At 48.9% G+C, this 16,037-nt stretch overlaps 1 protein-coding gene across 1 annotated transcript in view; it reads right to left on the bottom strand.

Annotated features, from left to right (window-relative positions):
• Window positions 1–7,189, bottom strand: part of LOC142474612 (histone-lysine N-methyltransferase PRDM9-like) — a 37,871-nt gene extending 30,682 nt beyond the window's left edge. The window contains exons 1-3 of the mRNA XM_075580878.1: window positions 6,989–7,189; window positions 5,242–5,333; window positions 4,129–4,250 (exon numbers count right to left, since the gene is read on the bottom strand). The gene's annotated coding sequence lies outside the window, so the exon portion shown is untranslated. The remainder of the gene's footprint in view (window positions 1–4,128; window positions 4,251–5,241; window positions 5,334–6,988) is intronic.
• Window positions 7,190–16,037: the final 8,848 nt, after the last annotated feature.

Below are 16,037 nucleotides of genomic sequence, written 5' to 3' on the forward strand. Positions count from 1 at the left end.
TAGTCATTAATGGGAAGTTATTTTTAAATGCTATCCTTTAATATGAAGAGGCTGATGATTACGGAGACCAGAGTCAGGGACAGAGAGGTCCGTGTAAGAATACAGATGGGTGGAATAAAGCACGTTAGAGCGGGTGCCCCTCCACATTGCTGTTTTGTTACAGTATGTAGAGCTGGCAGGATAGAGAAACTGGTATTATCAGCCCGAGTTTCTCCTTTTGTGTTACCAATAATTCCAACATCATTGTAAATGTTTTGTCCTTCTAGGTTTTGCCCTGAACATGACCTCAATCCCTCACTAATATCTGCCCGGTGACACAAATTGTCACTTAGATACTGTGTCGGGGAACACCCTGAGATTACTATCAATGCTTATTTATCCTTTATAAAATATCATTATTTTCATTTAGTTTTAAAGTCCCATTTAATCCACATGTACTCTGTGTCTGGAAGCTGCTTTTCCCTTTATTGCTCAGGCTGTTCTTCTATGTTCCTGTGGCTCTCATGTCCTCCCTTACTATACCATTTCTTTTTTTACCAGCTTATGCTACTCATTTGAATGTTTCATTAAATAAAAATACACTTGTGGTTATGTTTGCATTACAGGTCTTGCACTGTAGCCAGGGATTCTGGGTAATGACATGCAAATGAGCACTCATGGTATTTTAACATGGAACCCTATAATCTTATGCCTGCTGCATTGCACAGCCTGGGGTTTGTGCTGAGAAAGCTGTGTAATACGGCACGCGTAAGCTTATAGGGGGTCCATCTTCATGTGGATAAGGCAGGGATAATGGTCCCTGCGCAGCCGTGCGCACTCCTGCAGCCCAAGCGTTTTGTGAACTTGGCTGTAGATCGTAGATCCGTGGCGGGGGCGTCACGAAGCTGGTCCGCCCTCATTGGCTGAACCAGGTCGCGTGCACCGACGTCACACAGCAGCTGCCTGAAAATACAAAATGTGTTGTATTTTCAAAACGTGGCCACGTAAACGCGCCTGTCCGCGCGCAGGCACGGAGGTAGGTCCCATAAAAAAAAGCAGAGTGCTTGCCGGGGGCGCGCACACGCGTCGCCGGCACCATAATCTGGGCCTAAGAAGTAAAGTGTGACACACTGAGTGCTCATTTGCATATCACCCAGAATCCCTGGCTGCAGTGGAAGCACTGTTTGCCAAGAGATAATGGGGAACGGCAGGGTTGCAGACCTGACTGAGACATGAGAATGTGCCCACACGTGGTATTTTTATTTGCTGTATACTGTACGTGGAGGGTTTGTCACTGGTTTTTTTTTACCTGCCAAACTTTTTGAATGCCTGGTTAAATACACTGAAATGAGGGCTCCCTTTTGGTTTTCAGGAGTTGGGCAAAGAATCTGACACGCTACAATATTCCTTCATAGTCCTGCTATCGGCTTCTCTGAATGTCTCGCCCTCTATCCTCCAAATGTATCTTTTTTATATCCCATCACAGATTTATTACAAGAGCAGTCCTCCCAAAGAGATAGAGATACGCGGAGGAAATTAAAAGTATTCATATAATATTCAGATACATTAAATCAATGCTTCCTATAAGTTAAAATGGTAACCATTTTTTCATTCCCCCCAAAATAGTTACAGGCCGTGTCTATGGTGCCATTAAATAAAACCCTCAGTATATTTGTGAATTAAGTGATCTTAGGCGCTAAACCACTTAAAGTGATCTAAACAAAATTGTGATTAAATAAAATATTATTTAAAGTGATATAGGATAATGTGATAAATTAGTAAAATATGTGATGTTAAATAGCCCTGCTCAACCCTTTGGTGGGACCTGTGTCACGGGTTCCAAGACGTTAGAGATATTTCAAACAATCCAGGAGGAGCATGTATGGGATCAAAAGAGAGAGAGAATACACAAATATAAGTGCAGATGTATAGGATGCAAGCAGTATGGCTTATGCTGTAATCTTGGCTCGAGTGTTCAGCCTACTCACTAGATTCAGATGTATAAAAAGCAGTTTGCAATTAGGGCTGCTACCCGTATGGAGTGGACGCGGTCTGGATCTCCCTCAGGGACACACTCAGCAATACGCGGTTATGTATAGGAGACAAGAGAACACTACATAGTGCGATCGGTCTGATATTCAAATTTATGTAAAAAAGATATAAAAGTGCACACTTACACGGTGCATATTAAAAACAAGCATTTATCACATAATTTGTGAAAAAACGAAGGGTCACCGCCTCCCCTGGGTCTTTTGAGCCTCCTCTCCGTGTAGTGTGCTGTCAGGGCCTGTCTCGTTGCGCCACACGGAGAGGAGGCTCAAAAGACCCAGGGGAGGCGGTGACCCTTCGTTTTTTCACAAATTATGTGATAAATGCTTGTTTTTAATATGCACCGTGTAAGTGCGCACTTTTATATCTTTTTTACATAAATTTGAATATCAGACCGATCTCACTATGTAGTGTTCTCTTGTCTCTCCTATACATAACCGCGTATTGCTGAGTGTGTCCCTGAGGGAGATCCAGACCGCGTCCACTCCATACGGGTAGCAGCCCTAATTGCAAACTGCTTTTAATACATCTGAATCTAGTGAGTAGGCTGAACACTCGAGCCAAGATTACAGCATAAGCCATACTGCTTGCATCCTATACATCTGCACTTATATTTGTGTATTCTCTCTCTCTTTTTATCCCATACATGCTCCTCCTGGATTGTTTGAAATATAATTAAATAAAACCCTGACAGAATAAAGAACGTGGCATTAGATGAGAGTAGAGCCCTGTAGGCTCCTAGAGACCGGGGCAATATATTTTTATTCTCTCTGTGTCCCACAATTCCATGTTTCTTTACTTTTTCATTGCTTGTGCTCCTATTTTCTCTGTATGTGTATATCATTGTAACATATACATGTATGTTCATTAATATTTATTTATAAAATGTGTTACCAGGAAGAAATACATTGAGAGTTACCTCTCGTTTTCACGTATGTCCTGGGCACAGAGTTAATATGGTGTGTGAGCGTGCATCTGTATGAGAGTGTGCGTATATGAGTCTGCGTGAGAGCGCGCGTCTGTCAGTGAGAGAGTGTATGTCTGTCTGTGTGTCACAGTGAGCTTTTAACCATTTGAAAGAGGGAGGGGGTGAGCTTCAAACTAGGTAGGAGGAGCCACCCTCCAATCAGCTAAGACCAGCTGAACAAGAATTGTAAAACATACAGGACATATTTTGGGGGTTCAATATGAGCTTGTAGGTGTCCTGTATGTTTTACAATTCTTGTTCAGCTGGTCTTAGCTGATTGGAGGGTGGCTCCTCCTACCTAGTTTGAAGCTCACCCCCTCCCACTTTCAAATGGTTAAAAGCTCACTCCATAGCATCTCCCACTCTCAGGGGAACTTGCTTGCTTGCAGTGTGATTGTGACAAATCTAATAAAGAATGCTTTTCCTGGTAATGTACAGGTTAATAAGAGCTTCAATCAGACTTAGAACTATGCAACTAATTTTGACAGATTTATTATAAATCATTCTTCCTGGTAATGCACAGGTTATTAAGAATTTATATTAGTGTTAGGGACCCTTGAGATGTGGTCTACCGTGTAGTGGTTCAGGGGCTTACAACACTTAGGCCAAAATGTTAAACTAAAAGACCATTTTATTCAAAAGATATTTATACATATATATTTAGGCACTGTACCGTGTATAGGTTTCACTGGATGTGCACTGAGCTCCGTCTGTGTTTCATGTTCCGTCTCTGGTTTTAAATATATATTGCCATGCTCAGTAGCACTCCTCTGTGACACATATGCTTATATATATGTTGTGGTTATTTTGGGGGTTCAATATGAGCTTGTAGGTGTCCTGTATGCAGAACATTTATGTACCTGCTAAGTATGGATATATTTTTGTATTTAAGTAGCAATAACAATGCACTTTACAGAATAGATACTTTATACAACAGACAGGGATACAGGGAATTACTAGTACAGGAGACACTGAAGCACACAATAGGAAAGTGAAACCCTGTCCTGAAGAGCTTACACTCTAAGTGTAATGTTGGGAGGCACACAGACACAGTAGATGCAATGGGTGGCCGTGCCTGGAGTGAGGGTAACTGACTGTCGGTGGGAGAAGTACTTAGGGGTGCAGGATATTACCCAGCTCACGCAGCTTTGCATAGTTTTGCTTTACGTTTCTGTAGCGGACTCTCCCAATCTCCAATTTCAGCCCATTCCTCTTTAGAGAAATAGCGCGAGATATCTCTGTAGGTGTCAGTGACCTTCAAGGTAAAGAATAAACATGCATTATAACCAAATTATACATGTGAATATAGCAACAACTTGAGAGGTAAGGAATAATGGTCCATATTTACTAAGCAGTCTTCTGCATAAGGCTGCGGCCACGCTGCCGCTGAGCACGCTCATGCTTGAGAGCGGTGACGTCACCAACTCCCCAAGCATGAGTGCAGGGTGTCCTGCATAATTTTGCAAGCGTGAGTGCGTGGATCAGGGATATTTGTGTGTGTAATGTGCGTGTTTGTGGCGGTGTGCATTTACTGCTGCTGAGCGCGCTTCAAACTCAATTCTTTGTCTCCCCGAGCGCTGAGCTTGGGAGAGCGTACGTGCCCGTGCACGAGCGCACCGCGTGAGCGAGACGATTCACATTCACTGAAGAAAATACGGCAAGCGCCCACGTGGACGCAGCCTTCCACACCTCACATCCCATATGGTGCTGCGATGTGTCTCCCAGCGCTGGAAGGTGCCTTATGATTTAGGTCCTTCCTTATTTGCGATATTGCGGATCCTGCAAGTTTTGGCTTTCACGGCAATTTCGATTTTAATTAACTGACTTTGCAATGTCCACAACTCTGAATACATTTTGAGATTTGCAACACACCCTTTTCCTTATTTGTATTACCTGCCGAGTCCGTAACTACCGTAGATTTTGCAATATTTCTTCAATTTCACAGATGTACAGTAGTATACTTGCAGCAAAATGTTTGGTTATCAAAAACTAGGAATAACAATGCTTGAGTTTATATATATATATATATCATATCGGCAGATTGTTCTCTAGAACATAGGTCTTCTCCTGGCTTTTACACATTACTGCTAATAATAAAGATTAATTATTACTTTTTCTTGATTTTCACATATCTTGTCCGCAACTCAGCTGCAGTGCACGTGAAGCCTTACTTATAATAGGAGACAGCTTAGTAATATGGACCATAATGTCCCTAAGGACTGTCCCTTTAAATGCTGCTTTTTAACCTTATGACTGGAGTCGGAGGATCCTCCCTCGCTGTCGCTCATCCTTGGGATAATAAAGATAATATATTCACAGGAAGCGTGTTCTCCTAAACCTGTACTGGTACAAAGAGGGTTAATGCAGAAGATTAAATTGATTGGATGTGCTGGGGAACGCAGATATATGTGTAGCCAGCTCCCCTTCGGTTCCCAGGGTTTGTGTTGTACGCCCCTTACATCCGCTGACTCACAGGAGGTTGCGGGGGGAATGAGACTGGTGATAGGATCGTCGGGGGCTCCAGTGGGTCCGTCTCAAGGGCGACGCCATCTTGGAGGTGCGCGCGCAGCCGCTGTATATTCACGCATGCGGTGGTCTACTGTGAAGTCAGGAGAGTAGCGGTGGCCATGACAGGGTGCGCATGCGCAGTGTACAGCGCACACGCTGTAATTTAAAATTTAAAATAATAATTATAATAATAATTTAAAATATTATATAACACACACACACACACACACACACACACGTTCCCCAGTGACACACTCACACAAATATATATACACATACACACACAGGTTCCCCGGTGACACACAAACCACTTCAAAGTGACACACACACACAGTGATACCCGCCTCCCAAGCGCGCTTGCTGTCTCCTCTGCCAGGACAGCAAAAAGCTCCTGGCAGAGCGAGCGGCAGCAAGCGAGAGCGAGCAGCAGCACCTAAGCGCTTACTATGTCCCAGGCCAAAGGTTCCGCAGGGACTACAACTAGGGTGACCAGATTTTCAAAACACACAATATATATACGCACAGTGCATGAAATAAAAAAAAAAAACACACACACACACACACACGAGATGTAGTGAGGAGCAGCTCAGAGCAGGAATGCACTGCAGCGCCACCTGCTGCCCAGCAGCCAGACAGCCCCCTCTCCTTCCTCCTGCCATGTGACCGGCTCTGCAGCGCCACCTGCTGCCCAACAGCCAGACAGCCCGCTCTCCTCCTCCCTTAACGTTGCTTGGCCGCGGGGGCAGGGGGGCGGGAGCGCGGTTGACTGTTCCCTGGGGCGGCCGGTGGGGTGGACACGGGGAGCCTCCAGCCTTCCCACAAGCGACAGCAATGTGGTAGCTGCCGCCGGCTCCCCCCCCCGTCACCCCCAGCTTACCTTCCCCGCTCAACACGACTCCCCCTCCTCCGCCATCACCTCCCGCCACGCGCAGCGTGACATGGGAGGGGGGAGGAGCAGATGCCCTTCCCTCCGGTCACTTTGCCCACGGCGCTCCCTTGATTGCCCGGGCGGAAGATGGGCGCGGGAGCAGCCTCTTCGGATCGGCGGCCGTTCCAGTCCCCCTCCCCCTGTCGTGTGTGTGTGTGTGTGTGTGTGTGTGTGTGTGTGTGTACATATACACATTTTTATAAACACACACACACACACATTTATAAGTATATAAAAACACATATACATATATGTGCACCTGTGTTATGTACTAATGACTCACCCCTGATACTGTGCCCCCCGATACTGTGGCCCCTGTATGGGGTCCCTCCCTCTCACCTCCCTGTCCCGGCTGACTCTGTCACTACACTTCTCTCACCTCAGCCTTTTATACTTCCCTGTGTGTGACTGTCACTGTGTGACATATATATATATAAATATACACACACACAATGTCTCCCCCCTGATACTGTGCTCCCCGATACTGTGCCCCCTGTATGGTGTCCCTCCCTCTCACCTCCCTGTCCTGGCTGCTTCTGTCACTAGACCTCTCTCACCTCAGCCTTTTATACTTCCCGCGCTCGGCCGGCAGCCAATCACCGCGCAGCGCGGGATTCCTGCTCCAATAGGAAGGGATCCGGTGCTTTTCCGTGAACAAATTGGGGGGAAAGGCGGGAAGCCGCGCGAGCCACATAGCCAGTGGTTCTCCTCAGAAGGAACCCGGATGTGACTGGGGAGCAGCGGGGCTCTGAGGGCAGTGAGGAGCGCCCCCCCCCCCACAGGAAGTGACGTCAATCTGCTTCTGATCCCGCCCCCTTTCCTGTGCCGGCCTGATCCCGCCCCCTCTCCTGTGCCGGCCTGACCCGCCCCCTCTCCTGTGCCGGCCTGATCCCGCCCCTCCTCTTTGTCCCACTGAGATCTGCAGAGAGGTGCAGGGAGAGAGGAGGGAACACACACTGCGCACCCCCCCCCCCCCCCACCGTGCAGGGAGAGAGGAAGGATCCCCCACTGCACCCCCCCCCCACTGTGCAGGGAGAGAGGAGGGATCCCCCACTGCACACACACCCTACCCCCCCCCACTGTGCAGGGAGAGAGGAGGGATCCCCCACTGCACACACCCCCTCCCCCTCCACTGTGCAGGGAGAGAGGAGGGATCCCCCACTGCAACCCCCCCCCCCACTGTGCAGGGAGAGAGGAGAGATCCCCCACTGCCCCCCCCCCCCCCACTGTGCAGGGAGAGAGGAGGGATCCCCACTGCCCCCCCCCCCCACTGTGCAGGGAGAGGAGAGATTCCCCACTGTCCGCCTCCCCACTGTGCAGGGAGAGAGGAGGGATCCCCCACTGTGCAGGGAGAGAAGAGGGGGATCCCCACTGTCCGCCTCCCCACTGTGCAGGGAGAGAGGAGGGATCCCCACTGCACCCCAACCCCCCCCTCCCCCCCCACTGTGCAGGGAGAGAGGAGGGATCCACACTGCCCTCCCCCCCCCCCACTGTGCAGGGAGAGAGGAGAGATCCCCCACTGTCCGCCTCCCCACTGTGCAGGGAGAGAGAAGGGATCCCCACTGCCCCTCCCCCCCCACTGTGCAGGGAGAGAGGAGGGATCCCCACTGCACCCCCCTCCCCCCCCCACTGTGGAGGGAGAGAAGAGAGATCCCCACTGCGCACCCCCCCCCCCCCCCCACTGTGCAGGGAGAGAGAGATCCCCCACTGCACCCCCCACCCCATTGTGCAGGGAGAGGGATCCCCCACTGAACCCACCCCCCCCCACTGCAGGGAGAGAGGGATCCCCCACTGCACCCCCCCCCCTGTGCAAGGAGAGAGGAGGGACCCCCACTGCGCACCCTCCCCCCCTCCCCCCCCCATTATGCTGGGAGAGAGGCGAGATCCCCCACTATGCTTGAAGAGAGGAGAGATCCCCCCTTCCCCCCCCCCTCTCTCTGTGCAGGCAGAGAGGAGGGACATAGGGTAGCCATTTTTATATTGCACTAGCTGAGAGACCCGGTGTTGCCCGGGATGTAAATGCGTAATAGGTAGTGTTATTTATAAATCGTGGAACAATAGGTGACTATTTGTTGTAAAGGTTGGATAATAATGTTGAAAAGAAAGATGGAATAAAATGTAATACGATGTTGTATAAAAATGGTTTATTGTAAACACACCAAAGTACAATGTATATTTTGGTGACATAACAGATGTAAAAATGTGAGGCGTGTGTCCTGCTAGGGTGTGAGGCGGCAGGTGGCGCGTGGGTTGTGAGTGCTGTCTGTGAGTGGGGGTCCTGCTAGGGTGTGAGGCGGCAGGTGGCGCGTGGGTTGTGAGTGCTGTCTGTGAGTGGGGGTCCTGCTAGGGTGTGAGGCGGTGGGTCAGTGATGTCGGTGCGTAGGGGCGGGAGGCAGCAGGTGTGTGTGGCGGCAGGTATGTGTCGAGTGTCTGTTGAGTGCGTGCAGCGGCTGTGAGGCGGTGGGTGAAAGGCAGAGGCGGCCGGAGTAAGGGCGGGTGAAAGGCCGAGGCGGGTGGGCGCGAAAGCAGAGGCGGGAAGCCGGGAAGGGGATGAGGGGAGGGGAAGGGGATGAGGGGGTGGGGGGAGGGAAAGGGGAGCAGAGGGGGGGAAAGGGGAGCGGAGGGGGGGGGGGGAAAGGGGAGCGGAGGGGGGGGGGAAAGGTGAGCGGAGGGGGAGGGAATGGTGAGCGGAGGGGGGGGGGAAAGGTGAGCGGAGGGGGGGGGGAAAGGTGAGCGGAGGGGGGGAGGGAAAGGGGAGCGGAGGGGGGAGGGTGGAGAGCAGGGGGCATATGTCTTGTCATAATTTATGTATCTGCATGCCCCCCCCCCCGCTCCGGGCGTCCGTTCCCCCGCTGGCTCGGCGGCTGGCCGCTCCCCCTGCTTGGTTCCCCGATGGCTCGGGGCTCGCGCTTCGCTCCCCCGTTCCTCGGGGCTCGCCCCCCCGCTCCCCCCCCGTTTCCCGTGACTCGGGGCTCGCTCCCCCGTTCCCCGTGACTCGTTCCCCGTGACTCGCTCCCCCCCCCCCGTGCGACCGCTTGGTCCCCCGATGTGTCTGACGGAGGCACGTGCAGGCAGCGGCAGGAAGCGCGTGCATGTGTGGGCCTGGGTCCCGGCCTGAGGCACGAGGTTGTGCGCCTGAAATAGTTGAGTTACTGGGGCCATAAGGTGAGGCGGGAAGCGCAGTGGTGTGACTTACCTGGGCAGGAGGTGTGTGTGTGTGTGTGTGTGACCTTTGGCCCGTCACTCCGCCTCAGGCCAATGAGAGGTGTGCGGGGGCGGGCGGGCCAAGGGACCAATGTGATTGCCGCTAGGGACAGTACAGACAGAGAGATATACATATAATGCTTTCAGAAATTTATACTGTAGATAGATCTGGTAAAAATCGATCGCTTAGGGCAGGGCTTCCCCGCCTTTTTTACATTGGGTAATCCTGCTAGAAAATATTTGATGGGCGTTCCCCTAATTAATCTTATTACCTAGTCACCAGAATATTGCCAACACAACAGTCTTGTGTCCTGAGCTAGCAGGAGAAACACAGACTAAATAAGACCCCAAATGACACCTCAGCGTGTGCAGACAGCATGGGGGGTACAGCTGTTACTGTCATTACCACTGGCAGCTTCCAAAGTCACGCCCCACAATGCCTTACCGCGATGGGTGGGCAAACACTCAGGGCTGGACCGAGATATTATTGCGCCTCGAGTAGGCTAAAAATTTGGCGCCCGTCCTCTTGCAGCGTCAAATGATGCAATTACGTCACATAGCAATGCATCGCCATGAAAACGCGATGCCGCATGACATCCTGTTGTCTTGGAAACGTGTCACAACGTGACGTCAGGATGGTGAAAGGAGGCCGGGATGGCAAAAAAAAAAAAAAGTGTAAGTGCAACATTGTAAAACCGCCACCAGCGCGCCACTGCTCGACTTTGCGCCACGGTGGCTCCAACTCCATCTTTAAATGTCTGAATCCTGCGGGCACTCGTCAATGTTAAGAGACATTTAAAAAGATGACGCAACGGCCGCAGTGGCTATTCACGAGGGCGCTCAACCACAAAAAAACATTGACGGAGCGGCGGCGTGGAACAGGTCCTGCGCGCCCTGTCCCTCATTGCTGCTCAACCCATGTCCCTTACTGCTGATGCGAGTCCTGATCAATCTTTTAAATCTCCCTTGACATTGACAAGGGTGCGCTGGACTGTCATGTAAATATGGCACCGGAGCGCGGCGATAAGTCAAGGGCTTGTGCCCTGGGCGAGTGCCCAGCCAGATCACCGCTTCTTACATTGTGGGGAGCAACTCTGGAAGCTTCTGCTGTAATTGACAGCTATGCCAACCACGCCAAGGTGCAGTTTAGGGGTCTAGCAAGTGATAATACCCACACTGGCTCAGTTCCAAGTATACTGCCTGGGAACCGGCCTTACAGATTTTTTGGGGACACCTCATGAACCCCTAGTAGTTTCCGAACTCCCTGTTGGGATACACTGGCTTAAGCGATATTAACTCCTATTAAATAGCGACTCCCAGCCAATGTGGCTTATTTAATAAAGTGCGATTAAGCAGATTCAGCACTGCCAAACATAAGATCCCAGTGACTTAAATATGGCTTTCTGTGCAGTAGTGCAACATCAGTACCTATATTAAACTAATACATACTTTGATGCAATAATTTTAAAAAAAACTGTACCTCAATTTGTTTTATTTGGCAGTTTGTTCCTTCGCGATTACAAAATAAATAAATGTAAAAAAAAACGTATTTTTTTTTTGTCTTCAAGCTTACCGAATTTCTGCAGAATGTTTATGAAGTTATAAAAGTCTAATAGTCACAATTCAGGACCTTGCATGAAGATTTTACACATCTCTCTTTCCTTAAGAATCAGGGAGAGGAGACGGCAACACATCGTGAAACAGTTTATTAGATCTCATGACTTCAACTTTAAAGCACTTCATTACAGAATTTGTATTTTACAGTGATTATACAGCCATAACATTGTTATTATTCCTGTCGCATAACTTCATGTTACACTGCACAATTATTAACATTGAATACCATGGAAAACCTACCCAATGGCACAGATCACACCTTTACCTTATCTGTTGAATCAACTGGTCACCCCAAGTAAAAATCTTACCCCCTCTGCCCAGAAAATTATAAATATACGGATTCAGGGGATCTTCACTGCATTTAAAGACACTAGAAGATGCCGACCTGTCATGGTAAGCAGCATTTAATTGCCGGTTGTACATAAGGCAGCTCTTGAAGTCTATTGGAGGTATAACAAATTTGTTTCAGCAAATATAGGATGAAAGAATATAGGTGCAAAGAAGTGTCCAAGTAAACTGAAAAGACAGGGAACGCGGAGTAAGTTCTGGTGTACTGTAGGTACAGTATTACAATAGACGGGATTTTCTTTCCAGCCACCTATTGTTTGAAGTGCTTCTACTCACACACCGTTCGGTCATTGACGGACACACCATAGACCTCCACTGCACATAGGGTGAGATACTCTTCGCGTCCTGTAATGATAATGGTGATGTACCTTCCCACCATACCGTCACAGCAGAGCGTTATCTGGGGCGAGCGGATATCAGTGATGGTGCCACATCTGGAGGGTGACAAGAATGGGAAAAACTGTAAGCAAAGTTGTTCTAGGCTTGTGTAGACCCTTCAACCGCTCAGTGATGTACAGTATGATTCTACAGGAGCACTGCATGTTAAAGGATACATTTATAGCACTAGCATGTATGCAAAGAACCCAATGAAAGGTGACATCTTTATTCAAGAACTTTGTTAGACTGTGGGATGATCAAAGAACCCTTAACAGACCAAATATCACTATGAATTAAAGCATGGTACCTTAAGAGAAAAAAAAAGTGCAGCATGGGTCCCCTTTTCGTCTCCCTGGGTCCCCTTTCATTCCCCTTACCTCTGGGGGGCGCGAGGTGGCCAGCGGAAGGATGCGAATCATGGCGAATGCGCAGAGAGCAGGCGGTGGACTCGCCGGAGTCTACCGGCAGCTCCCACTGCAGGGCACCGCCATGTTGGTGCGCACACATGGCGACGTTTCGCGCATGCACAGTGGCATTCTATGTGCCATCTTGCTACACCTTGCACATGCGCAGAGGTTTACGGAGGCAGCCATTACACCCAACAGCTCCACAGGGGAACTACACTTCACAGCAGCCATGGGGCTGTACAAACATGATGCCTAGCAGCCAATCGCGCAGCTGGATTCCCCTGCTTGCAGATACAGTAGTTACAATTTGCGCGCTGAAGACCACAGCAGTCGGAGCTGGGACAAGGACAGGGTAGGAGGTACGAGAAGGTGTCTGACATCTGCACTAGGCCAGAAAACCGCAATTAGGCCCCGACTCCCCTCAGCTTCTGGTTGCTGCAGGGACAGGCCCATAGTATAGGGACACTGCCCTAAGTATTAGAGTGAGGGACACAGCCAGGACATGTTGGCATCCTGGCCCCTGGTGGTCTGCAGCTAGATCTAGCTTCAGAGTGAGAGACATTCTAAAGGTGGATCACTCCACGCGGGAGCCATCTGACAGAGGCGTCATGGAGCACCTTTCTGGATCCGTGGATCCCAATGACAGCATCTGTGCGCCCAGGTGTGGCATCACCCGGCAGGTACCTCACCGCAACACGTACACCAACTTACACCTCAGTTTTAGTGGGCAGCGCTGTCACACTTGGGTGGGTGTGAGTCTGAGGACACTGTTGAGGGGTTACAGCCCTGCGATGACTAGTCTTTTAGTGTGGCACTATTGTGTGTTGATTATGCATACAGTAAGCTGTTCTAAGTATACCATTGTTTATTGTATGTGGGTCCTGTAACGGGGTTATTCTACACTATAGAATCCCGTACAGGTGGAGGCGGTACCGAGCACCGTTCCAGGATACACCCCAGGCTCCCAGCAGCGGAGGCTCGGGCCTGTGAGCCACCAGGTATTGCACCCTACACACCGTAGCTACACATCTAGGGGGGCAGGAAAGTGCGCTACACAGGTATATACAATAAAGCTGTTAAATGTCCCATAACACACCTAACGGCAATAACTCCCACTTGCAATAGTGGAGACAAACACAATCCTGTGTCCAGAAAATTGATGGTGTGTTAATTAAAAAGGGTCGAAAAACCTTTTAAAGCTTGATTGAAGAATATTGAAGGACTCACGTAATTAAATGAAGTCCAAATTGATGTCCAGATCCGCTGTCAGTGAATTAGATGAAAAGATGGTAGCAGAGCACCATCTCTGTTCATCATTATGCAAGAAGATAGAGGTAAATACAACATAAAAAATGTATGATAGCCATTGATTACGATTGTTTGCAGCCAATCAATAATGGCTATGGAAGTTTGGACAATAGACCCTACTTGAGAAAATCCAGAGAGTTGGTCTATTTGGAAAAAAAAAAAAAAAGCAACATGGGCGTACTATGGAAGGAGTGTTCCAGGAAGAGATCACCTTCCTCCCCAGTCACTGTCTTCTGCCAGAGCAGAGGTGGCCAAATCCAATCCTCAAAGGCCACCAACAGTTCAGGTTCTCAGGATAAACCCACTTCAGCACAGGTGGTGCAGTTTTGCGTTAAATGAGGGGAGCCGTGCAGTATGCCGGAGAAAAACTACCTCAATTCGCTACTGTATGGGCACAACCCATAAAAGGACAACTGAAATGTGTACAAGAGCCTTGGCAGAATCAGTGTCGGAGAGCTGGAAATTCAAATTTCCTCTCAGAAGCAACAGCCTTGAACAACGTAAGTCAAGTAGTCAAGCCCAAGGACTAGTTATTTTCAATGGATTAAAAAAGGAGGCATGCAGACACATACCAGGTGTGCAAGAACATCAAAAATATCTGAGGTTTGCCGTAAACGGAAGGCATTAACAATCTACCGCGTTCCATTGGGCTTGGCGATGTCTCCCAGAATCTTCACCAAGGTGTCGGCTACTTTAGTCACCAAATTCAGATCTAGCCTCATCTAAACGGGCAGCCGATAAAATCTCAGCAAAGATATTCTGATACAGCATATGCAGAAAGTGATTGTGTTCCTGCAGTGGCACTTCTGGATAATAAACTCCCATAGAGTTACTTAATTCCATCTCATATTCCAAATGGAACAAGGGTCTGTCTAACCCAAAGCAGAATGAAGCAAGAGACAATACAGTACAAGCCACAAAGCCAAGAAGGTAAAGTCAGGTCTCGGCCAAAAGACTGCATGACCTTGCTGGAGAAATTCAATTAAACGGCAAGCGTTGTACAGTAGAGTGGGCTAGACTCCACATAAGGCCACTCCAGAAGAATTTGCTGAATCAATGGAAAAAAGATCCAAGAGCCTTACACCAAGGAGTATTTCTATCGACATACAGATGCAGCCACCAGTATTAGAACACTTACCTGGGAAATTCTCACAGTAAATGCCTCAACATTTCTGTAAGATTCTTAATGGCCCATCGGATAAACACAGCGGGGAGGTCCCTGCAGTCCCATTTAAACTGAACTGTAGGGACCCCTGCTGTGTTAATCCGATGGGCCATTAAGAATCTCATGGCAATGTTGAAGCATTTACTGTGAGACTGCTCCAGAATTTCCCAGGCAAGCGTTCTAATACTGGTGGCTGCATCTGTACTCTATACTATATACTCTATACCCCTCTTCCCATTATCTTTACGGAGACTCACCTTGTACTCGTGCTCAGCAGAGACTCTGCTACACGGACCTCTGCTCCCATCAAACGCTCCGCACAACAGTCTCCTCTGTTCACCACAATAATTGTGTCAATTTTGTAGCTTTCCTTTAGGTCCAGGACCCACCAGGCAGGTTTCTCATAGGACGTTTCGAAGCACGAGCCACTTCTGTAGTCAGTGTCTTTATTCCCATCAATCACTTTCCTGGCCGCTCCTTCTATGTTTTCTGAGCTTGGATACACATCTCCGTTCCTTGCTATGTTTTCATCTGAAAGAGGGAAAAGATCCATTACAGCTTTCAGAGTGTGACACATTCAGGGCATCTGCTCCAAAATTAGGGGAGTGGGGGGCAGGGAGAATCATGCCCATTTTATTTTTTAAATTGTTTCCATGTATTCCCTGGTTCAGGTTTCATTTCCCCCCTGATCACTCCGGCAGTAAATTCTGATTTGTCCTATTAAAATGTAATGTTTTTTGGTCATGGACCGTCAAGTAATTTGTTTTGGCTACTGAACCGTTACGGAGTGGAAGGCGGGGTCGTCAATGTGAGGGAGAAGAATGGCAACTTAACTAGGCAATAACAGCATTGTATATGGACAACCCCTTTACTGTACATGTGTAGATGGCTGGTTTGTCGATGTAAGGGACCCCCAAAGAGATCAAAGAACCACTATCAGGAAATAAAATTAAAAAAAACAGCAATTTTCCTATGACCAATTTAGGTTGTGGTCAGCAGCCAGTGGACAGCCAATATTAGGAAGCTCTGGGGAGGGTGGTAACTAGGCAGGTTGGCATTATTACAGACTGACATTGGCAGAGAAACCCCCAGGAAAGAGTGCCAAATAGTCTTTAAAGAACAGCCACGAGAAGGATACCGTGGTATCAGGATCAGTCCCAACCGGGGCACTACCTTATA

Source organism: Ascaphus truei, chromosome 2 (genome assembly GCF_040206685.1).
Source record: "Ascaphus truei isolate aAscTru1 chromosome 2, aAscTru1.hap1, whole genome shotgun sequence".
In the NCBI taxonomy this organism is placed as follows: domain Eukaryota; kingdom Metazoa; phylum Chordata; class Amphibia; order Anura; family Ascaphidae; genus Ascaphus; species Ascaphus truei.